Raw genomic sequence first — 19,416 nt, 5'->3', positions numbered from 1 at the left:
GATAAAATATTATTAAACAATAAAAGACTTTTTATTGCGTGGTAATACATTTCGTTACTCTATAAAACAAGCCAAATATGCGTCGAAATTTCTTCGGCGCAGTCGAGTTTTCTGTACAGCGTATAATCAAGACCACCATAAAAAGATCTATCTTTCGTTGGTCTCGGTATAATGCTGTATGAGCCACGGCTCATGAAACTTTAACCACGGCCCGGTGGTGGTCTATCCTATATCGTTGCAAAAAAACGATTATAGCTAATTTTAACCTTAAATAAAATAAAAACTACTGAGGCTACAAGGCTGCAATTTGGTATGTTTGATGATTGGAGGGTGGATGATCAACTTACCAATTTGCAGCCCTCTAGCCTCTGTGGGCGGACAGAAAAAGTGCGGACAGAAAAAAATGCGGACAGAATTAAGTGCGGACGGACAGACAAAGCCGGCACCATAGCTTTCTTTTACACAAAACTAGAAACGAAATATTTCCGAGAAATTCTGCAACAAAATATCCTACGAAATGACTTGACTATGACGAGAAGACATTAAGAAGTACTCTCAAATGTTTCCATTTTAACATTCCACTATTCAAACTCGCATATCCCCACCAGCTACCCCTAATACCTGTGATCTTAGCACACCAATATTTGGGTCACTCCCTTCGAAGACCATCAACTTGACGTGGAAAATTCACTCGGAGAGAGGATTTAATAGCACGGAAAAGAGCCAATTCACGCAGCATCCAGTCATTTGCGGTCAATTTGTACTCCCTCTTTTTTGTTTTCTAAGACTTCGAAATACAATCAGTGCAAACGCTGGACATGTTGGTTTGCAGCCCTCGGGCAGTCAAATACTTTTGAGAGCTGGAACTGCAATCTCATCTCGCCAAGTATCTCATTACTTGTGGGGCAATACGTCACAAGAATGACATCTATTAGACGTAACAGTCATAAGTAATGCAGTGTATGCCCTTCATTGCTGCGAATAGGCATTTCGAGAGAGAGCTTTGCCGGAGAAGTATTTCGGTGGCTGTGATGCTGTCATCTCTTTCAGACGGGCACCACATTCCTTGGAAGCTTGAATTTCGAGTCAATGGCCCCTGTAGGTCTCTTCCACACGAATAGGGTTCATCCCCTGAATAATAATAATAATAATAATAATAATAATAATAATAATAATAATAATAATAATAATAATAATAATAATGTGTGTAATACAAATCCACAATTATATAGTAAATATATTACTATGTAAAACAAAGATTGTGGAATTTTATTACGTAGGTTGTTTTTCACGAACTTGTACATCTCTTAGGAATAATAATAATAATAATAATAATAATAATAATAATAATAATAATAATAATAATAATAATAATAATAATAATAATAATAATAATATGATGTGTAATAGGAATCCACAATTATATAGTAAATATATTACTATGTAAAACAAACATTGTCGATTTTTATTACATAGATTGTTTTTCACGAACTTGTGAATCTCTTAATAATAATAATAATAATAATAATAATAATAATAATAATAATAATAATAATAATAATAATAATAATAATAATAATAAATATATTACTATGTAAAACAAAGATTGTGAATTTTATTACAAAACCACAATTATATAGTAAATAATAAACTATAGTAATAATAATAATAATAATAATAATAATAATAATAATAAAACAAATGATTGTGGAATCCACAATTTATTACATTGTATTTTATTGTTTTTCACGAACTTGTGAATCACTTAATAATAATAATAATAATAATAATAATAATAATAATAATAATAATAATAATAATAATAATAATAATATAATGTGTAATAGAATCCACAATTATATAGTAAATATATTACTATGTAAAACAAACATTGTCGATTTTTATTACATAGATTGTTTTTCACGAACTTGTGAATCTCTTAGCAATAAATAATAATAATAATAATAATAATAATAATAATAATAATAATAATAATAAATAATAATAGGAATCACAATATAGTAAATATATTAATGTAAAACAAACATTGTCGATTTTTATTACATAGATTGTTTTTCACGAACTTGTGAATCTCTTAGCAATAATAATAATAATAATAATAATAATAATAATAATAATAATAATAATAATAATAATAGCCCTGTAGACCTGTTTCATATGAATAGAGTTTGTCCTCCGAATAATAATAATAATAATAATAATAATAATAATAATAATAATAATAATAATAATAATAATAATAATAATAATAATTACCTTCATTTTCATTAAATTTATCAAAAATCTTACTCTAGTACCCTTAATCTTAAAAATGAAATAAACAAGTCTTGGGTAAATCAGTTATCTTAATCAAATCAAGTGACAGTGTAACTCGTGCTTCACAAAACTGTCTTGCATCTCAGAGTCATTAAATTCACCTGCGCAGGATTAAGAGGTGGGGGAAGGCAGCGAAGGAAGGAAAGATGATTGCCAAGAGCAAGAGAGAGAGAGAGAGAGAGAGAGAGAGAAGGCTTTCGGATGAAAACGTGAGGCACCGCAAGTCAAAAGCTATTTAATTGTATATGCATAAAATTGTAAGAGAGAGAGAGAGAGAGAGAGAGAGAGAGAGAGAGAGAGAGAGAGAGAGAGAGAGAGAGAGCTTTTGGATGAAAACGTGAGGCACTGCAAGTCAAAAGCTATTTAAGTGTATACGCATAAAATTGTAAGAGAAGAGAGAGAGAGAGAGAGAGAGAGAGAGAGAGAGAGAGAGAGAGAGAGAGCTTTTAGAATGAAAGAGAGGTTATTAGAATGAAAAGAGAGGTTATTCCAAGTCAAAAGCTATTTAAATTGCATATGCATAAAATCGAGAGAGAGAGAGAGAGAGAGAGAGAGAGAGAGAGAGAGAGAGAGAGAGCTTTTTTGAATGAAGACTAGAGGCTATTCCAAGTCAAAAGCTATTTAATTGTATATGCATAAAATCGTAAGAGAGAGAGAGAGAGAGAGAGAGAGAGAGAGAGAGAGAGAGAGAGAGAGAGAGCTTTTCTGAATGAAAAGTAGAGGCTATTTGAAGTCAAGGCTATTCAAGTCAAAAGGTTAAAGAGAGAGAGAGAGAGAGAGAGAGAGAGAGAGAGAGAGAGAGAATGTTATGATTGCCTCCACCGCCCCCCCCCAACCCCCGCCTCCCGCCATATGCATTCCTAGAAAGCTGTCTCGCTGGGTTTCCACTTTTCAAGATCTAAAGGTTCACATAAATGTACAATTACTGTCAAGTTCTTGACCGAAACTCTGCCTGAGGCCCCCGAATTCTGGGACCTCTTCCAAAAATCCCAGTTTTTCAACGACGTGTTTCTTTGGCTCATTCATTTATTTTCTTCGTCATGTTGTCATTTGGCTCTTGTAGTGAGTAGCTAGTGATAGTTCTGTATAGTTCATAATAAATATCCTTAGTGATATAAAGGCATATTGTCATCTGCTTCTTGTAGTGGGTAGCTACGTTATAATTTTGCATAATTTGTAATAATTCATATTCTTAAGTCGAAAAGGAGAGATGAATTAAACCTCTCTCTCTCTATGTTTGGCAATTATTATCCCAAACATTCACATAAATTTTTAAACATTTTACTTCATACTGCAACTGTTCTTGAACGATTAAAGCTATTTTCATAAGACAGGCTTCAGGCTAACGCAAATGAATAGCCATGTTAAATAAACAGTGGAGCCTCTTAATTACCTGAAGAAAAACAACAACAAAAAAAGTACACAACGATATTTGTTAAACGATATAAGTTTATATTCGTAAACTGTATACTTTATTACGAGAAACTCTTTTCGTGTTAAAAAGAAACGGGTGTTTGGATGTTTGTAAACAAACAGCGAACGAAGAAATCTCAGTAGTTTTTGAATGCTATGAAAAAATGTCAAAAGTTAGGGGAGTTTTTTTTTTTGGGGGGGGAGGTGGTGGCTAGGAAAAGGAGACCTTTTCCACAACGCGTTGTGTAATATACCTGCATCTCGCTGGCATCTCGCCTCTAAATGGGACGTAACAGCCATCTTCTCTGGAGTTGCATCAGAGAGAGAGAGAGAGAGAGAGAGAGAGAGAGAGAGAGAGAGAGAGAGAGAGAGATCTCGCGTCTAAGTGGACGTAATAGCCATCATCTCTGGAGTTACATCTGAGAGAGAGAGGGAAAGAGAGAGAGAAGGGTGGTGGCAAGCCCTCCCAAGTTGAGAGAGAGAGAGAGAGAGAGAGAGAGAGAGAGAGAGAGAGAGAGAGAGAGAGAGGTGGAGGTTGGGGGGAGAGAAAGAATGATAGAGAAAACTAAACAGGCAAAGGTTACGGCCTGGAGGGGACTATCAAGCCCCTGCATTAACGGCAGGAAACCTCTGTCAGGGTCCTAACGAGACTCGCACGGACTCTCATTTGTAGCATAAATTTGGGAGCAAGTGCTCCCAAATGCTTCCAGCGTGGCGTAAGGAGATATAGATGAAGTCTCTCGCCTTTAATTTTATAGGGCCGCTCCCCAGGTGGGCCTGCTGCTGCTGGCTCCTGGCTCCGGGCTTCTTCTATCATTCCGTGCCTTACGCCATCCATGCCCGTCGTGCCGGATGTCCCATGCCCAGATCTCTCTCTCTCTCTCTCTCTCTCTCTCTCTCTCTCTCTCTCTCTCTCTCTCTCTCTCGCAATTACACCTCGGTCTTGCAAGGTCTATCGGATGGAAGCTGTCGCGAGTCGACGATTCCTTACGCCATCTATGCCCTTCATGCCCGATGTCCCATGCCCAGATCTGTCTCTCTCTCTCTCTCTCTCTCTCTCTCTCTCTCTCTCTCTCTCTCTCTCTCTCTCTCTCTCTCTCAATTACACCTCGGTCTTGCAAGGTCTATCGGGTGGAAGTTCTCGCGAGTCGATACACAGTAATTCCCCAATTTGCAAAAAGTAAAAAAAAGGAACCTGTTTCAGGTAATTCGAATATATATTTTACATAACTGGCCAAGCGAGAAGCGCTTCCTCCAAATTTCAATTAGACACACTCCTGGAAGTAATTAGGTGATAATTACGACGTGCAAATCAGTATCGCACCGAAACCCCAGATTCGCAGTCCTTGCGTGTTATTTCCAATTACCGGATCGCTTTCGTCGTCTCGTTTTTCCCCCCTCGATCTGCTTCTTCTTCTTGTTTCAAAAGCCACCGTAGTTAAATGGGTGAAAGTCTCCTCCTCCTCCTCCTCTTCCTCCTCCTCCTCCTTCCCCCTAAGCCATGACAGGTAACGGGTTCCTTCTGGGCAGCCGCTGGGTCCTCTGCTATCTCTCTCTCTGTTCTATAGACTCGTGCCATTTAAATCGCGTGACCGTTGATCGATGGGTATAACTAGGTCCTGGGTATCACAGATAATTCTCTCGAAAACTTGACTTTCAGATAAATGCCATTTGACAGAGGTTTCGTCTCCTTCGCACCTACTCTGAGGCCATGTTCTTGACATACCCAAGATTACGTCTCGTGATATATCAGTACTTATTTCTGTTTTGCTGTTTAAGGGAAGAAGAAGAACAACATAGCCAGCCAATGAGTCATTACGCCTGTCAATCATATACCCAAGAAACATAATCCTCACTCCTTCGTTGTATGGCTGAGGAGAAAAGAGAAAACTTGCCAGCCAAAGGTCATGATGTTATTAAAGGAAGACAAATGGAAAGTGTTGTCTCATTGACACTGCTAATTAGGATGAGGCAACGGTGCAACGGTGCGACGGTGCCACGGTGCGACGAATTAAAGAAAAATAATCAGGGAGATGGCCGTGTCCTCCATTTCGAATACTGATGTTTCATATGAAATGCCTAGAGAGAGAGAGAGAGAGAGAGAGAGAGAGAGAGAGAGAGAGAGAGAGAGAGAAGCACGTCTTTTATGTAAAAGTGATATATATTTATGTAAAATATATATATATATATATATATATATATATATATATATATATATATATATATATATATATATATATATATATATATATATATATATATATATATATAAGAAAGAGATGGAGAAAGAACGACACTAAGTCTCTAAGACAGTCAAAGAAACAGACAAAATGACAGACCAACAGACAGAACGGCCGAGAGACAAGCCCATAGAGCCCACTCTAATCATTAGAGCACTTTAGAGGGGCAGAGGTTTTGCCTGAGTTGTGGCGCAAACTATATCATCACACAGAGTACCTTCCGAGATAAAATCAGGGTTAATATACGCTTGTGAGAACTACAGCATACAACAAGGCGAGGGTCCCTCCCTGTTCATCTATGGATCGTTCTAATTAACTTGTTATCTCTCTCTCTCTCTCTCTATAGAGAGAGAGAGAGAGAGAGAGAGAGAGAGAGAGAGAGAGAGAGAGAGAGAGAGAGAGAGTCATGTATTTGTTCTCTAGAAATCGCTCACTTCCACAAGGAAGGCTTTCGTTTACCTTTAAGGGTTAATATAATCTTGTGAGAACTACAGCATACAACAAGGCGAGGGTCCCTCCCTATTCATCTATGGATCGTTCTAATTAACTTGTTATCTCTCTCTCTCTCTCTCTCTCTCTCTCTCTCTCTCTCTCTCTCTCTCTCTCTCTCTAGAGAGAGAGAGAGAGAGAGAGAGAGAGAGAGAGAGAGAGAGAGCCATGTACTCGTTCTCCAGAAGTCGCTCACTTCCACAAGGAAAGCTTTCGTTTACCTTTTAGCACTGTAGTTATATGGGCGGTGAAGGAGTATTCGCTTTAGATGTTTACATTCTAGTGATAATGAAAATATGCTTTTATGAATTTTTATATAAAAACTTCATAAAATTTCGGAATGGGTGCATGTAAATTTAAAAGAAAAAATAGGGAAAGTCCGATCACAGATGAAGCATGAAAAAAACAGAAGCCTCATTTTGAGCTGATCTTTGACGCAGAATAAAACAAGAGGAATTCAGGAACAGAATCTTAAAGAGGAATAATAGAAAATGGGAAGGAAGCAGAAGTTGTGTCGTGGAGATAGCAGAAACTCGTAATTATCTTCTTCTGTTGCGTAACCCATGCACAAAGGTACCTTCTACTCCTTCAGAATGCTAAATGCAAGTCGTTAATGATAGGTAAGTACCATTTTTTTAATCGTGAAAGCTTACATGCCGCACGTTCTGCCATCGTGGGATATAAATAGGGAACCTCTCTCTCTCTCTCTCTCTCTCTCTCTCTCTCTCTCTCTCTCTCTCTCTCTCCCAAGAGGGATGGCCGTGAAGAACGCTCGCAAGCACACACACAAACACCTACGCACACGTACTCAAACACCCATTATCACGGAATAGCAACACTGTTTGGTGAAGTAGCGCCTAAACATTCGGCTCTTCGTCTCATTCTCTTCTTTTCCTTCCAAGTGGCCTTACACTGAAGTGGTTGGACAGCAAAATAAAAACATCCAAAATACAAAGGAAATGAAATACAAAGATCTAGAGGTAGAGGTGATATAACACCCCACAGTTACACTAAGAAGTATCAGTTAGAGGTGTTGGACAGCGAGGTTGAAGTAAGGAAGCGGGAATGGAAGTAAAGTAAAAAGATGAAAAGTGGATGCAGCTAAGGAGTGATGGATGCTAGGAACATTCCTTAGGAATGCCTACAGTGCACCTCTCGAGTGCACTACCTCCCAACAAGGGGACATTTTCTACAGGTTTGAATCTCAGTTTCTGTCAAGTCCACTTTTACATATTTTCTTGTCATGTCCTTATTGATTTTCCTTCTTCTGTGATGACTTGGCCTGCAGCATTCTAAAAAATTTTTATCAACATCTTCAAAACTTTCCCGTCTGTCGCATCAATTATTGTGTTACATTCTTGTTCACATTTACCTCTCAGTGTCTTTTCAAGCAGAGACTGTCATTCATATGTGTCAATAATAACACTCGTCGCATTACTGTTCTGTTATTTTTTTGCTCTCGTGGAATTCCTTTTCATGCTGAAATCATCAGACCTAATTTTCTGAGGAACACTTTCAGTTTTCCATGAGTCTCTGTAATTCCATACTACCGTAATAATCCTACATGACTGTGCAGGTCAGATTGACAATCTTGAGATTTATCTCTTTTGTAAACTCATTTCTATCTTCTCGTCTCGCAATTATATCCGTTCACCAGTTTCCAATGGTGTTCCCTAGGGTTGCGTTCTGTAACTCTTAATTTTTCTTGCCTGCAAACTTTGAGCATCTGCAGACCGATTTGTATATCGACAATTCTTCCACTGGCGTTCCTCGGGGTTGTGTTCTGTAACTCCTCATGTTTCTTGCTTGCAAACTTTGAGCATCTGCAGACTGATTCGTATATCAACAAATCTTCCTCTGGCGTTCCTCAGGGTTGTGTTCTGTAATTCCTCATGTTTCTTGCTTGCATCGTTAAGCTTCTGCAGATTGATTCGTGTATCAACAGTTCTTCTTAAAACTGATGTTTCATTCTTCTGAAAACCTTTCTTCTCTCTAATCTCATCCATCCTGTTGAGAGGTTTTAGTTTTGTGTTCATATTGTCTTTTTCCAGGTTCGACCTGGAAGGAATTTTTCACGGGTGTTCTGAAGTCTGATGAATTTCGGTATTTGCATGTGTGGCTTTCTGTTACTTCTCCCAATCCTTTAATCCGTTCAAGGGTAATGAAATCAACTACAAACCCCCACCCCCCATCTTTACCCCCACTTTTTCTGTCAGTGTTTTTAGCTGGTAAACAAAAGTAAATATTTCTTGAAGAGATTAGGTAATGCAAAGGGCTAAAAATATGACTAAATATTTAATGCCCGGTTCCAAAGTAGGAGACTGTTTTACTTATCTTTATTGGCTACTTATATATTGACCTTATCTGCTTATGCATGGGCAACTGCCAGATTATTTGACATGTGTCAATCAAATGAAATGCATTAAGTCAATGTCCCTACAACTCATCTTAACAGAAATGAGCGTTAGCTAAGTAATTCTGCCCTAAAATGGAAAACTGCAGTATTTTGCAAAATTCTCGAAATTGAAATATGCCACCTATTGGACTCGTGAAACACTAATACACAAGTTACTGCAGTTGCACAATGATTCTTCAAAGCTTTATTTAGGGGGGGGGTCCCATTTGCAGCATCTGCAATATCAGTAGTAAGGCAAGGGAAAACTGCAGTATCTACCATTTTTCTCAGTTTTGTATTTTTGCAGACACTGCAGTCTTCCATTTTAGGGCAGATTTCTTAAAGATACCGATTTGATCACAACAGGTGGCCAATTGTCACCCATCCGTCAACATGTAATCAGCAGTTAACTGATTTTTACGCTTGTTTTTTGCCTTCTGTCAACCTGTGGAATTTTAATTCGGCTTTTTCTTTTCAATTCCAACGACCCTCTCCAAATTCTAGAATGGAATGGAATATAGAGTTTAGGCCAAAGGCCAAGCACTGGGACCTATGAGGTCATTCAGCTGAAACGGAAATTGACAGGAAAAGGTTCGAAAGGTGTAATAGGAGGAAAACCTCGCAGTTGCACTGTGAAATAATTATTAGGAGAGGGTGGATAGCAAGATGGAAGAAAGATAATATGAATAGAGGTACAGTAGAAAGAATGAAAAGGAAGGGACGCTGCAAAGAACCTTTAGTAATGCCTACAGTGCACCCCGTGAGGTGCACTGACGGCACTACACCCCTACGGGGTCCAAATCCTAAAACTGATGAAATCACTACTTCCGAATCAACCCTGGTTTATCTCCATTTCACCCTAATTATCAAGGAATTCAAGCCTCGTCGGATGACAGAATTGGACTCATTAAGCAGAGGCAAAGTATAAAAAAAAAAAAAAAAAAAATATCTCGTTACTAACTGATTGCAACACCTTAGCGTGCAATATGGCACACACACACACACACACAAACACACACACGAGGCCCATTTAACGAGGTATCAATAATGAGGTTTTTGATAAGGAGACGGTGGCTCGGGCTTACTTTTATGATCGATAATGAAGTGTCGTTATCTGAAATAGGGGAAAAACAAGGAGGAGGACTGTGCGAGAAACTCTCTCTCTCTCTCTCTCTCTCTCTCTCTCTCTCTCTCTAAATCTCTCTCTCTCTCTAAATCATAAATTGTTCTTGAATGTTTGCCTGTGGCTCAGAGTGTTCATATATATATATATATATATATATATATATATATATATATATATATATATATATATATATATATATATATATATATATATATATATGTATGTATCGATGCCAAATAAGAAGATTTCATAGTTTAAATATTAGTTAAATATGTTTAAGATTCACTGACTAACATTTCGCTGATGAATACAAAATTAACTTTCTCTCTCTCTCTCTCTCTCTCTCTCTCTCTCTCTCTCTTGCTCTGTACAATGAAGTACCCATTTAAATGAATGCAGTTGTTAAATGAGTCGCTAATTTCATAAACTTTCAAACTGAACTGAAGCTGCCTAAAAGTCCACTGAACGCAGTGTATATATATATATATATATATATATATATATATATATATATATATATATATATATATATCGTGCAAATTAGATAATTTCATACATTAATGCAAGCCACCCCCGGCGCAACGCATGCATGCAATGTCCATAGGCAACAAGAAGAAAGCACAAGATTTTCTATCAATTTTTGGGTCGAGGTTAATATCTAAATCGATTGCCTGGATCCTGACATGATATGTCATGGTCGTCTAGGAGACCTCTGATGGATAATAAGATCATTAATCTTGCCGAGATAACTACCCATCAAAAAATGTACGAGTAGAATCAAAGATTTTTTTCCCGTGGTAAAATCGATTTTGCTCACAGGTATCATATTCTCGGCAGGGTTGATCGAATCAGTCCTGAAATTTCAGATTTATCTCTCTCTCTCTCTCTCTCTCTCTCTCTCTCTCTCTCTCTCTCTCTCTCTCTCTCTCTCTCTCTATATATATATATATATATATATATATATATATTCAACTGTTCATATATGGATGGCAAATATCCAACAAATTCATTATATATACATAAATATATATATATATATATAATTCAACTATTCATATATGGATAGGCAAATATTCCAATATTCATTGGTATATATATAAACACACACATATAATTTATATATATATATATATATATATATATATATATATATATATATATATATATATATATATATATATATATATATATATATATATATGGGTGTGTTTTATGTGCAACGTACACCCACACGATTAAGTGAGAATCCATTCAAATTTTTACTCTAATCATGCTACTCGTAGCTTTATTTCTTCTAGGTCAATAAATCTCTTCCTTTCGAAATCTTTCTGCACAGCATTAACTCCCACACCACTGAAGGGCGCCCCACCCTCCAAACAAAAATAGATAAATAAAAAACGACTCTGGCAATATAAACACCACAGAAAAACCAGCACCATGACACCTGAAGAGGAAGTAACATGCACCCCAAACCTAATGGGATTAAGCAAAAGCCTTGCGGAACGCCGCCGCAGAAAAATCGTCTCTTCGGGGCGTGGCGAGAAGGCTTCGGCCATGCCGCCGTTGGTCGGCCTATCGAGTAATTCACTTGAGCGAAAGGCTGACGCCTCTTAATAGCTGTCAATCAGTCAGGGGAGTCGATAGGCATCGGAACCTCTCTGCAAAGTGAAGGCGAACCCGGGACCAATCCGATGGACTGTGATGGGTCATAATTCGTCTCTCTCGGACGCTTCGATTTCTGGGTCATTCCTGACCCTAGACGGGACGTAGCGGCTCATAAATCACTTTCGCTGATGCCCTAAGACAGACAGGTAGATAGACAGACACTCTGACCCACAAGGATGCCACGCCAGTCCCCGGGTCTTTTTGGCTAACAGACCTCGGCACCTCACGTGTATCTATTTGTACGCTGAAGGGACCACCTTCAGATAGGCTAAATAAACCGTTTGCCGATAAGTAATGCTCTATATGTTACGGGTTTTATGACTTACTTTAACATGATTTCTGATATTAGCGGAGGGCAATATAGGTTGAAAGGAGAGCAGTTGCCGATTAATCCCAGTCGTATTTTGGGTAAATTTCGGTATTCTCCAAAACAGTCAGACTATTAATGCTCTACTGAAGCACCGGGGAAAATCACGTAATTATTGACGTGCCAACATATATTATCGTTTGACATCTGTTGCACCACCGAGCATGCGCAAAAGACGGGAGTGAGAATCGCAAAACACAAAGTTGCAAAATTCAGAGACAAATGATCTTAAGTAACTTGTTCTTCAGGATCCATTCTTACCTGTTTAAAAGCAATTGTTACACATATTCTTCAAGATTAGTCTTTGTTTACATAATCCTGTCTCGAAATGTATTGAAGGTATTTTGTACAAGTTATATAAGCCCAGGCTAGTTAAATCAGTGTGAACTTTAAAAGGATTTTGAACAAACCTTGAGCTGATTAATTTATAAGTTTTAGTGAACGTTTTGTGAATAACCAAATATATGCAATTTTTTATGACAAAGTACATAGGCCTAGTTAAAACTGTGTCTAAAAAATATTTTGAGCAAACCTTAAAATGATTATGAAAACTTTGTGAATGATTTACTCCATTTTCTATAACAAAATACATAGGCCTAGTTAAATCATTGTCTGCTTTAAAAGGCTTCTGAACGAACCTTAAGCTAACTATATATGCTTTAGTAAAAATTTATGAATGACTGACTCATTCATTTTTTATAAAATAACTTAATTCGGTATTTATGACATTCCATACCGTACACAAAAGCTTGTGTTATCGAGATTTTGCAGAATAAATCATACAGTTTCTTGCGCTTTTATTTAAGACCAAAATTGCCTACCAAATGACTTAAAATTAAACACCATTAGATCCTTTAAGTTTTTTATGAATATGAATTTTTGTTGAGTAATCTGACCTTCAACTTACGGTCGAGTAGCCTCTGACATTCTAGTTAGTTTATGTATTCACAAAAATATACTCAACATAAATATCCGCTTTCTTGTGGCATACAATAAAGTCTGCAGTATTTACCTTTATCGTGTTCGGTGCTAGTACAGATATTACCAAGAAGTATTGCAAGTGTCTCGCACCATACACAAAAGTTCACATAACTGCTTCGGAATATTTATAAACGCTGTTTTTAAATCTAATAATGGTCCGAGCTCCGAGTGCTAGAATTTTAACCTTTTTATCAGCTTTCATAAACAGAAGACCCAAGTATTCGTACAGAATGACTCAACTTCGTGCGTCAATACGTAATTTCACAGAGATAACTTTTTATATAATACTTCGTTGAAAATTGTTACCCAATGATTTTTTTTTTATTAAAAACGTTAAAATATTAGCCTGACTGAACCAAGAATGCCATTCTTTTCCAGTGTCCCTTTTGTACGTCGTTTCTTATCTCAAAGTTAACTAACATTCTCTGGACAAAATGGCAATTCACTGACTATCTGTTCCTTTTTCTGGAACATAAGATTCAGGCTAAAAGGCAAGCGCTGGGACGTATAAGGTCATTCAACGCTGAAAAGGGAACAGTAAAACGGTTCTAAAGGTGTAACATGAAAACCTCACAGTTATACTATTTAACAATTGTTAGGAGTGTTAAGTTCGAAGGAGAATATGAGCAAATGAACGGAGGTATTGTAAAAGGAATGAAAGGGGGTGCAACTAGGGGCCGAAGGGACGCTGCAAAGAACCTTGTGAGGTGCACTGATTGTACTACCCTCTACGCCGGGCAGAGACAGAATTGAGACCTTCTTGTTATCTAATGCAGTATTTTAAACTGATTTTGTGAATAACGTGGTATGGTTATACATTTAAAAGATTACAATTAGTAATGAGGCAAGCAGGGATTCTGGTCAATGACCTCGTCATGAAACAGTGATCACTATCTTGGCGGTCCTTTCACATCTGGTCATGAAACAGTGATCACTATCTTAGTGGTCCTTTCACATCTGATAGATCCATTTCCAGTGCTATTGGAAGCATGCTCAGTGACAGTCCTGGACTGTAATATGTATCTTCCATATTCTAGAAATATACACCTTTATAAGACGTTAGGTTGTTGATGCGGCTCTGTTATCGGACCCTAACTGAATCTTGGTTTGTTAGTGACTTCTAATCTAACCCTAATCTAACCCTGCTTTAAAATCATATAAAGAACTGCTGTGTTCGTAAAGCCACCTGTAATGACCTGTCTAGTTGGAAATTGGAATATAGACTTTAGGCCAAAATCTAAACACTGGGACCTATGAGACCTGAAAGTAGTTTGAAATTTGTAACAAAACCACACAACTTTACTGAAACAATTGTTACAGAGTGGAAAGTCAGAAGATTATGAGCCGTTGAAGGGTTTTATTACTCTAAACCCACGAAATTTTTCGAAGGTGCGGAGGTCAAGAAATATGATTGATGACTTTCATACTTCCATATTTATAAATATGACTATCATACTTCTACTTTCTATTCATTTTTAAAGATTCCATATATTTGTAAGCATCAAAGTCAGGAAAATAAGCAATTTTTCCTGTGTATTTGATGCAGCGTTTGCATTGAAATTTAATTATCCTAATCTTTTAAGAAAATCTTTATACGGAAACCAATGCCATTTAAGCAATTTTTCCCAGTGTATTTGATGTAGAGTTTACAGAGTTTGCATTGAAATTTAATTATCTGAATCTTTTACGGATTAATCTTTATAAGGAAACAAATGCCCATTTTAGTGTACATGGGTACAGCTACGGTAAAGCTAAGGTGAATGAGACCTAGAGTATGACTGGAATACTCATTCCCTAGTTACTCATTTTCTGTTAACTTTTGTCTACCATTTATGGAGTAAAATATACAACTTCTCCAATATCTTTAATGAATCAAATGTTTTTATATTCTCCCAAGATTCTAAAACACCATTTACTTATATTGACCAATACTGACAAATTTAAGGAAAATGGACAAAGATAATTCGAAATTTATTGGTGTATAATTACGTCTCCAGTGTAACAGGATATGACCGAAGGAATAAAAATATAAATTTTTTAACTTCCACAGAACATTGACCTTTATTGGCACTTTTAAAAGTATAATTCAATACACTAATACAAGAGAAACAAATGAGTAAGTGATGCCCACACACAAGAATCGGTATCTCATTAACATACTCGAAGAAGTAATTTAAAAATATTTCAAATTTATGATAATACATCAGGTCTGCAATTCCTATAACTATTGAAGAAGAACTTTAAATTACATGTGCATCACTAAATACTGTGCCAAATTAATTACAAATTACAACAATACGGGACAACTTAAAGCATGAATTTAAATTTAACACCAGACCCCTTTCTCAACTAATTAAAACACTTATTATTAAAAGCAAGTTTCACAAGTTCTTAAGCAACAAGAATTTGCGTTCTGTTATACTATAGTAAAATCCTATAGACAACTTAAAGCATGAATTTAAATTTAACACCAGATCCCTTTCTCAACTAATTAAAACAAGTATTATTAAAAGCAAGTTTCACAAGTACTTAAGCAACAAGAATTTGCGTTCTGTTATACTATAGTAAAATCCTATAGAGCAAAAATTCTGCGGCAGATACTGTAATTTTTAATACAAAAGTTATAGTTAAGATTACAGTACAGTAAAATACGATATTATTAATCTCTGAACTGAGTAAAGGCAAGCAACAGTTTCTGAATAGCAAGTACTGCATGCACTGTGGGACATAGCTGTTCTAGTGATCATCTTGAAACAAAAAGGCTACAGCGGATATGTAATGTATATCAAATACAAAACTTAATTTGAGATTATTAAATAAGGTTTGTTAACTTAAGAGAAATGCAACCCTCACAACAGACCCTTACAAAACCCTCTTAACTATAGCAGTTGAACGATTTCTTCAAAAAACAGTAGACCAAAAGCACTAAAGTTACGAGCACAATCAGCTATTATAATCAATATACGAAAAAGTTGCAAATGTGACGAAACTATTTCCACCAACTAGATGCTCCTTATAACCATTAAGTGCTTGCATTCTTGAAGAGTCTCACATGTGACTGAACTATTTCCACCAACTAGATGCTCCTTATAACCAGTAAGTGCTTGCGTTCTTGAGTCTCACGACAACGCAAGATGGCAAGAAGCGGGTATTCTATTTGCCAGGGGTGTCAAGGCCATACCCCAACCTTTGATTATTTCCTGAACGGCAATTTGTCAGCTTGAACCAATGGCTGGAATAAAGTTAGTTAACTTTAGTGTTGGTATGAGTTTGATTTGCACACAAGCCACACTAAGCATACGGTAGGTCTGTATTGTATAGAAGTGAAAATGTTCGCTTGCTCGTTGATTTACCATGAATCTAAAGTTATAAGCTTTTAAGTTATATTAACAGGGAATATGAAAAAATCAAACTAATATACGTTAAAGTGGCAATTGAGTTACGTTAATTTCGGGTATAAGCACAGCTATAAGCAAAATGGAAGTTAATTTAGGTTAAATATCAAAACCCAAAATATCAAAACCCAAAATATCAAAACCCAAAACCCAAAATATCAAAACCCAAAACCCAAAATATCAAAACCCAAAACCCAAAATATCAAAACCCAAAACCCAAAATATCAAAACCCAAAACCCAAAATATCAATATCCAAAATATCAAAACCCAAAATATCAATATCCAAAACCCAAAATATCAATATCCAAAACCCAAAATATCAATATCCAAAACATCAATATCCAAAACCCAAAACATCAATATCCAAAACCCAAAACATCAATATCCAAAACCCAAAATATCAATATCCAAAACCCAAAATATCAATATCCAAAACCCAAAATATCAATATCCAAAACCCAAAATATCAATATCCAAAACCCAAAATATCAATATCCAAAACCCAAAATATCAATATCCAAAACCCAAAATATCAATATCCAAAACTAAGTCCAGTAATAACAATTACGTTAACTTATTTTATAGCTGAAGTGAAATTTTCAAAATATCAAAACTGTCCAAAAATTAAGTTAAATACGATAACTGAAGCTAAGCATTAAGTTAAAACTTCCGTGAAACTTTCGAAGTTTTCGAAACTATCAAAGTTTTCGAAACAAAACCCCCTAAAATTAAGTTAATATTCAAAAAGGCAAAGCACCGAAAGTTTAATTCTACCTGAAACTAGTTCCCGCCTTTTTACTTCCACAATAACAAAAAGCGAAATTAAAACTAAAATATGCTGCTTAAAAATTATATAATTTCCGATAAACTAAAAACTTATGTCACAAAAAACTTAGAACGTTTGCGTTAGAGCCTTACGTTACCCAACCTCTGTAGTAATACTTCAAAAACTTAAATTTCAACCTATTAAGTTAACGTTAAAAGGTTTAAAAAACTATCTAAAGTTCTTCAGAAGTGAAAGTAGGCAATTAAGTTACCTTTTAAACCTTTAAAGCAAAAAAATTTTTGGTCAAGGAACAAGAAGCAAACTGATTCATTTAAAACCTGAAAAGAAAATTTTTGATTAGTAGAAAAAAACCTCCCATGCACCTGCCCATAGGCCCGAAGACCTATGGTTCAGGGAGGCATGGGAGGCAGGCTAACCTCCCATGCGCCTGCCCATAGGTCCGAAGACCTATGGTTCAGGGAGGCATGGGAGGAAGAAAAAATGGGGGCCTCCACGCCCTACAGGGGCGCCGCCCCTGCAGGGGTGGAGGTAAAAAAAAAAAGTTTGTAAAACAAGACATTTGAAATATTTTAAATAAACTGAAAAATTTAAAGTATGACTATTGCAACAAGCCATTGCTGTAAGTAACCAAATCCATGAATATTTATGATTTAGGGAAAAACTACTAGTCCACGTAATTAAAGTTAATACCAAATATTTTTAAACAGAAGTGCTTATTGTATTACTGGCATGAATAACAAAAGTTAAACTAAAAAATTGGCAACAGTTACGTTAGCTTAAGCTATGAACACGAAGTTATATTTTACGTTAAATGAAAAAACTCAGAATTAAAGGTTAAAATTACGGTCGATTTTGAAAGCAAAGCTTTGACACAAACCTATGTCTAAAAATATTAAACATTACCCTAAAGAAGCTTACCTTATCTTTGAAAAGACGGAGTCTCCTCACGGTTTCACGTAGGCCAATCTTCAAACTTCAGCCCAGAGTTCCACCAGTACAATTCTCCCACACCAATCCACATTTAGCTGGGAATCGTCAGCAAACTCATGTTGGCAGGAAACGGTCAGCAACGTCTACAGGTACCGGGAAATCGTCAGCACGCCAGACCCTACTTCCACCAGTACAGGATTCTCCCACATTTCCTCCACACTTAGCTGGAATCTTCTGGATTCTCCCACATTCCTCCACATTTAGCTGGAAATCTTCAGCAAACTCAACAACTAGCAGGAAATAAGTCAGCAAGGTCTACAGGCAGCAGAAAATCGTCAGCACTCCAGACCCAAGTTCCCCAAGTACAAAATTCGACCACCTTCATCTGGGAATAGTCATTAAATTTGACAATTAACCCGGAATCCGTCAATAGTCCACACGAAGCAGTGTATCCTCAACAAACCGCCGATGTCTGTCTCAAAAATCACGCGATAACACTAAGATATTTCGATGCTGATGAAACGAAAGCCGGATACTTAAAGAGACAAGCATTCCGGATCAGCCTGTATATGTTGGCTCGACCGCCAAGGACCTTGGAGTCGCCATGTCTTGAAACTGGGACACGGAGTAACGACTCCTTGTTGTTATTTTTGTTTAAGGGGAAATTTGAAAGAACAAAAAAAGAACAATTGGTGCTTTAGCGCTAACATCTCTTTATATATAAATATATATATATATATATATATATATATATATATATATATATATATATATATATATATATATATATATATATATATTATACGTTATATAAACTCAGAAAACTCCTACCGATTATTTCTCGAACTAAAGAGGATATTGATATCGGGTGTATTGTGAAAACTGCCACGCTGTAAAAAAATGGAATATCGTGGTTAGGCTAACATTCCACGCTGAAAAAATAACAAAAGCTAAGTTCTAGCATAATATATATATATATATAAAGAGTATATATATATTATATATATATATATATATATATATATATATATATATATATATATATATATATATATATATATATATATATATATATATACGAATTATCGAAAGCCTCCCAAAACCATCTTGGCTGCAAATAGCGGTAAAAATATTGTACTCCCTGACCACGTATGAGTATTGTACACACTATGAATCGTCATGAGCTTATTCCTGGAACTTTTCCTAACTCGGTAAAAATAAACAGAATAAAACAAAGACTGAAAAATTAACGGGATCATAAAACATTTATTCTTGTTGGAGAGATAAGAC

General features: G+C 36.2%; 1 long non-coding RNA gene across 1 annotated transcript; it reads right to left on the bottom strand.

Moving 5' to 3' along the window:
* Positions 1–14,971: 14,971 nt before the first annotated feature.
* LOC136846757 (uncharacterized) lies at positions 14,972–18,705 on the bottom strand. Its single transcript, XR_010855531.1, has 2 exons — positions 18,115–18,705; positions 14,972–16,245 (listed from the first exon to the last, which is right to left on the bottom strand). It is a non-coding gene; the product is annotated as an uncharacterized lncRNA (long non-coding RNA).
* Between the last annotated feature and the right edge of the window lie 711 nt (positions 18,706–19,416).

This window comes from Macrobrachium rosenbergii, chromosome 15, assembly GCF_040412425.1.
Source record: "Macrobrachium rosenbergii isolate ZJJX-2024 chromosome 15, ASM4041242v1, whole genome shotgun sequence".
NCBI lineage: Eukaryota > Metazoa > Arthropoda > Malacostraca > Decapoda > Palaemonidae > Macrobrachium > Macrobrachium rosenbergii.
The sequence above is the reverse complement of the archived record's forward strand: the minus strand, read 5'-3'. Positions and strand labels throughout refer to the sequence as shown.